We start from the raw sequence: 6704 nt of genomic DNA, 5'->3' as shown, positions 1-6704 counted from the left end.
GACAGACCAATCATTCAGGGAGTGTTGGCAACCAGAACACCATCAAGAGGAGAAGATTTCGCCTTTCTCTGTCCTCCCAATTGACATGATCAAATCATTCCCCATAGATTATATGCACCAGATCTGCCTTGGGGTCATGAAAAAGCTGCTGCTAATGTTGACAAGAGGTTGATCAGAGTACCGCATGTCATCAGGAGATGTGACCCGTGTAAGCAATAGGCTGGTGACACTGAAGAAAACAATTCCTGACTGCTTTGCCAGAAAGCCAAGAGGGTTGCAAGAAATTGAGCGTTGGAAAGCAACCGAATTCAGACAGACTAAGTCCATATATAAATATAAATGTTAAATATTAAATAGGTTTATTGTAAATGTGCAAATGAAAACAAATACATCTATGTCTGAAAGGTATTGTATTGCTACTGGCCTCACTTGAAAGCTGGTACTATGGTAAAAAAATGTGCCATACCAGATAAGAAGCTATGGACTAAACATCAAGTCAGAATATTTTCTGACACAGGTAAAGTATGCAAAATAATACCTTACATACTTTTTAATCAAGACAAAAAAAAAAAAAAGGCAAATATTTCTATAATAAGTTATGTTGCTTTGTGAGCAGATAGGTATGATCTGGCAAGATTTCGGGCAAGAAAGGCACAAGAGACATCACATGTTGAGGACTCTGATGAGAATAGGGGGAGAAAAGTCATTCCCCCAAGACGATTTAGAGGTATTTAGATATGTTGTAATAAATAGGGTAAACTTCTTGCCTACTTTATTATGATAGGTAATATTTAACATTTGTTTTTTGCAGAGGAAGAAGTCTTGTCCAGCCAGCCCAGATGGACAAAACAGACTCAAAGCTGTAAGTATACATATAAACTATAACTGAAATGAGAATGATTATGAAAAGCCAAAATTTCTGTTCTCTATAAATGTTGATTTTGTTTTACAGTTCATGAGAATGGTGAATCGTCTCAAGGTGAATTCATTGTGGTGTGTCCATACCAAAAAAATGGGTTTTAAATATCAGTGATGTTATGGTTTTTAAAAGGAGAATGAATGATTCAAGACATTACATTTTGTATTTACTTCTATTTAACTATATAACATAATTCTTTATTTTCACTATTCCATTTGGCCATGAAGATGACATTGCCAGCTTACAAGCAAAGAAAAAGAAAACAAAACAAAAAAACAGATCAAGAGTAGCAGAAACTACACCTGAGTGTAAGTAGAAAATTAATGTCACTTTTAAAAAAATATAAAAAGAAGTCAATAGTGCTTACATTATTGCTGTAACTTTTTTTTTTTTCTTCTTTCAGCTGAGGACACTGATGAAGGTAAGACCACTGTTATTTAGTTTTTAGGTTTAATCGATGTGATGTATTTTTTACTCAGTTCTTTTCTTACTTTAGATGAGGAGCTGCAGCCGAAAAGAAAAAAACAAAAACAATCTTGTTTGATGTTGCCCAATGCTCCTTCTTGTGAGTACATTTTTAGTTTGAATTTTTTCAGTAACTGAGTATTTATACACAGCAAAAATTGGAGAGTTGAAATTTCTGTGTTAAACATTTCCGAGTTGATTTCAACACCCAAAGAGTAATTTTAACACATTCAGAGTAAAATGGTGTTTGGTGTTGGAGTTATTTCACAGAGTTGATCATCAGTGTTAAACAAACTCCATAGAGACGTAATTAGACTCCGCCCATGCATTTCCAATCGTCCCTGGTGAAATCCATGAAGACGTCGCCATTATCCTCGTGTGGCTTTTAAAGGTAAGTTAAATTGAATCATACTTTTACATTTATGATTGGTGCTTATTCAGTAGAGAATGTACAACATAACATGCTATGGAGCACTGTGCATAAACGTATATTAGGCTGTGTGTGTGCGTTCGCTTCCACGTTTTAAGTTAACGTACATCGTGGCAGCGGTTTACTACGCTCGCGCTTTTCGATTTAACTAAAACAAGGAATCAAATTATAACAGCTTGGCCTCAAATTAATTAAAATGATTTACCGAAATTAATAAAACGAACCATCTTTTACAAAGCCTCGTTTATTGCCATCGTCGACGTGATTAGCTTCGTTAGCTAGCTAAGTTACTGTATGAACAGCAGAAGTATGTGAAGCTGGACTGCATTGAAGAGAGGTTTAACTTTATGCAATTTCACGTCAAAGGATGTTTTTTTTCTTACTCCTTTAAAATAACTAAGAATTTGATTAAAATCTGATAAATTCTGTGTATTGTGTTGTTGCCTCATTTCTGTATTTGCCTTTATCATATAATGTTCTGTAGAAGGGGATACATTGGAAAAAATAATTCATATTTACATTTTGCTTGCATCATAAAGATACGTTTTCAAATCAGACATTTGTTGTGAAGCAAGAAAGGGCGTCAACTTAAATATTTTTTTCTAATTATTTTTCACTTATTGAGAAATTTTGCTTGCCACCTAATGCAACAGGGACAGAAGTCGATGCAGAAATATTCAGTGACCTCATTGGGCAAGGCTGTGGTGCTGACTGTTTTCTCAAATGATGGTGAGCTTTATTGAACGTTTAAGTTGTGTTATCAAGCAACTCAGGATAAATATGATAAATTGGCTATTTCTGATTCTTGTACTGGTCATCACAATATTTGTAATATTTTAATACTTTAATTATTTAGAATTTTCAGACTCTTTGTCTTCTGAGAAGTCTGACAAAAGCAACAGTTCAAGTGCATCGACTGTAATCTTACATGAGGTCCCTAACAAGAGACAAAGAAAAGAGGACACATCTGCACTGTCTGCAAAACAGGTTAGAACAGAGCTTTTTATGTCAGTGTCCTAAAGGTTCTGTTCACACAGAAATGAAAATTATCCAAAATATATAATTTTTTAACCCCTCTGAGTCTGTGGTAATTAATGAATCACCAAGGTCATTTTTAATTTTTAGTTGGTCGAGGATGTTCTAAAATTAAGGTGGTGAAGGAGTATCAAGAAATAGAAACTCTAACAGATGCCACAAGAAGACAAATGATCAACACACTGGTGGCTCACGTGATTGATACACATGGGTATTTTAATTTATTTTATAAAAAAAAAAAGCTGCATGACCATTGTATAAATTAAGACCAATTTGATATCTTCTCTTAGGCAACTCCCTATTAAAGCTATCAGAGAACAGTATGCTCTTGGCATAGTGATACTGTTCCCTCAGAGATCCATATTCCAAGAAAGGCTACGTAAGTCATCGTCTGCATGACCCTTTCATGTTATAATTGCAATGTTATGATATCTGACATAGAAATGTGATTCTTTTAAGGAACACTTTTATGATGCTGCAAGCAACATAGGATACAATGCTTAGCATATGAAAACAGTCCACAGGAAGATTAGACGAGGATCTTTGCCACTAGACAGCCCTCATGATGTTTCTCCAGGAGGCCCAAAATGCCAAAGGGCTACTAATTTTGGAGGGCAACTTGATGGGAGTGCTTGCAAAGAGGCCATTTCTTTGCTCAGCCATACCACAGAGGTTTGGAATAACATGTTTTCACAAGAATGCAATTTGAGAATATTGTTTATAGTTTAATATCTTCTTAAAGGTTGGTCAAGACTTCACTCCTTCCTGTTTGACACTGAGACATCCTCCAGGCTGCTTCAGAAGAGGGACACATTCTTCAGGCCAAATGTCATTAAAGACACCAAGCAACTTACTTCAACAGCAGAGATGAGTCAGTTTTTGCTCTCAGCAGAATGTCCTGAAGGAAGTGACCTTCATGAGACAAGTAAGTTGTATTTGATTTGCTTGTTTTTACACATCTGCTATATTTGCAGTTACAGTTACAATATATTTTGCTTTGATGACAAAAAAATATTAAAATTCAGGAACTTCAGTTGTTTTCCGTATTAATAGCAAATAAATAACTTGCACTACATAAAATCTTTAAAAAGACTACATTAACCAGGTGAATGTTTAAAATGCTTTCTATTCTTCAACTTAAAATATTTAATTAGAAGGTTTAGAATAATTAATTCATGTGTTGTTTTTTGTTTTCATGTGAATTTCATCTCTAGTTTACGACCGGGAAATGGCATCCCTTCTTTAACTGATACATCTCCTTCCACCATCACCAGGAGGACTGAAGTCTCCAAAAATCAGTCCATGTGATGCTGCTGAAAGACTTGTAATCTTTCATAAGGTATTGACATTTTAATATTGTGTTTTGGGTTGCTCTAACATGGAGATTTAAAATCATTCATATGCATTATCATATTGCACCAGCCGTTGAGTTGTTTGAACAGTCACTTTTATACTGTTGTTTTCTCTTACTGGACATTATGTTTGTGTCTAATATTCAATGTTCATTTTAAGTTTAGTCATGCTGCAGTTTGGAGGAGCCCCTCAACAACATCCAGCATCAGCATCCGTACCTCCTTGCTGTTGGACGCCAGAAAAGCAAGACTGAGTGCTTCTACATCATCTTGGATAAGCATCTCATCCCATGCCAGGCAAACTGTTCCCTTGGAGCATTTGATGAACTTTTCAAGGCACATTTTGTGTTCAATTTGTCCTATGATGGTGCACTTGTGAACTTTTACACATTCCTGCAGACAACAGTGTATAACATTGATGAAGGTAAAATGAAGTAGTCTCCCAGGGTTAGAGATTTGAGAGCCAGACTGCTCAACCAGAAAGTAACCTTAACTTAGTCGGGCAGTATGATGTTGACAGAATGCTAATCTGTTTTATTTGTCAAAAAGACCACCCAGACAGTCAACAGCTGATTTCACTTTTAAGAGGTGAGAATAACAAATAAACAAGTCATTGGCAAATATTTTGTGTGCTGTTGTTTATTTAACATTATTTTGTAGATCTTTTGAGACTGTACAGATTTAACCACCTAAAACATGCAACTCTGAACAGTGTTATTTTAACACTTTTTTTGGAGTCAAATTAGGAACTCCGGCATTGTGTTAAATATTTAACTATTTTGAAAGTGTTATTTTAACTCCGGAGAGTGTGGAGCTATATAAACTCTGAAAAAGTGTTGAAATCAACTCTGTGAGAGTTAATTTAACACTGGACTTTTTGCTGTGTAGAAAGAAGTTTAAGGTTGGGACTTTTTTAATGAACTAAATTAAATAAATCAGCAACACAGCTGTTTTCAACATTCATAATAAATGCTTCTTGAGCAGCAAATAAGCATATTAAAGGGGTGATAAAACACGATTTCACTTTTCTAACTTTAGCTAGTGTGTAATTTTCCTGTTTGAGCATAAACAACATCTGCAAAGTTACAACGTTCAAAGTTTTAAGCAAAGGGAGATATTTGCTTTTAAAGAAATCCATTTCTAAGGACTACAGCAAACGGCCGGTAGGGACTACACGACATTCCTCCTGGGTTGCTGACATCACTAAGCCCAAAACCCCTCCTCCGAGAATAATAAATTAGGGGGGGCGGGGTGGGGAGCGAGGCCATTTTATATTGCTGTGGAGATTGAGAAGAGTTGTTGTATGCTGGAGTGTCATTGCCGCGATGCCGACGAAACGCTATTATTTTCATCCGGATTGCAGGTCCACTTTGTTCAGCCTTCCTAGGGACGGGGAAGTTAGGGATCAATGGTTAAAATTTATTTTTAACTCGGTCCCTCAAAATTATTACCCAAATCTCGCTCTCTGTGCTGCTCATTTTACGGAGGAAAGCTTCCACAATCTTCGCGAGTTCAATGCAGGATTCGCCCAACGGCTTGTCCTGAAAGATGGAGCAGTTCCAACTTTAAAAACAGAAGCTGTTTACGGGCCACAACCTGTAAGTATGACTTATTTTTCGTCGATGTGTTTTACTGTAATAGTTTGTATTGCTTATTGTACATTGTATCAAGGAAGTGAACAAATAACAACGCTGTTTGGCTCAGCAAACCAGTTTGTTAAATGCTCATTTATGCATTCGACAAACCCCTAACGTTAACGTTACAAACTTTTTTTCTTAATCTCAACAGCGAACTTGGAATTAGTGTATATCATTATTTGATTAGAGCGTTTATGTATTGTTTATCTACATGTTTGTTTATCTGCAGGCATGCTAAACATGGTTCTGTGTTTGATTTGGCTACTATAGTAAATCCAATGTTTAGTGTTCGTTTTGGGTTAATAGTTATAGCGACAGATATTTGGCTATAAACGTTCTAAAAATACAAAAGTAACGATTCCATTCAGTACCGATCTTCACTCTTTAATAAAAAAAAATCCCTTTGAGGACTAATATAATTTGTTAGAACAATTATATGAAATTCTTGCTTATGAAGCTTATTTTTTGTGGTCCAATGATTATTATCCAGTAATTATTTTTTTCCTACTATTTTACATGACAAATGTATGTTTTAAGCTGTAATTTGATCATTGATTACATATTGTCATTATTTCTTACAGACAACATCTCAGCAGGGTTCGAGTTCCCAAGAGCTCCACACTTATCATATGCAGTTCTAGTACATATTGTCTTTTTTTATTATAATTGTTATACCGGCTACTGAAACTTATGTGTATTAGAAAGTGGCTTATGTTTCTCACTGTAAAAAAATTGTAATAGCATGACAGATGGTTAAGAGTAATTGTATTTTTTACTTTTTGTACTTGTAGGCATTCAGGCAACATATTATGGTCATGATGTGGGCACCCAAACAACTGACATGTTTCCTGATGTGCAGTTGTCTT

General features: G+C 35.4%; 1 long non-coding RNA gene across 1 annotated transcript; it reads left to right on the top strand.

Moving 5' to 3' along the window:
* The first annotated feature begins 2675 nt into the window (after positions 1-2675).
* LOC132154268 (uncharacterized) lies at positions 2676-3468 on the top strand. Its single transcript, XR_009437135.1, has 3 exons — positions 2676-2801; positions 3140-3228; positions 3309-3468. It is a non-coding gene; the product is annotated as an uncharacterized LOC132154268 (long non-coding RNA).
* Positions 3469-6704: the final 3236 nt, after the last annotated feature.

This window comes from Carassius carassius, chromosome 12 (assembly GCF_963082965.1).
Source record: "Carassius carassius chromosome 12, fCarCar2.1, whole genome shotgun sequence".
NCBI classification, from domain to species: domain Eukaryota; kingdom Metazoa; phylum Chordata; class Actinopteri; order Cypriniformes; family Cyprinidae; genus Carassius; species Carassius carassius.
This window is presented reverse-complemented; position numbering and strand designations above follow the sequence as displayed.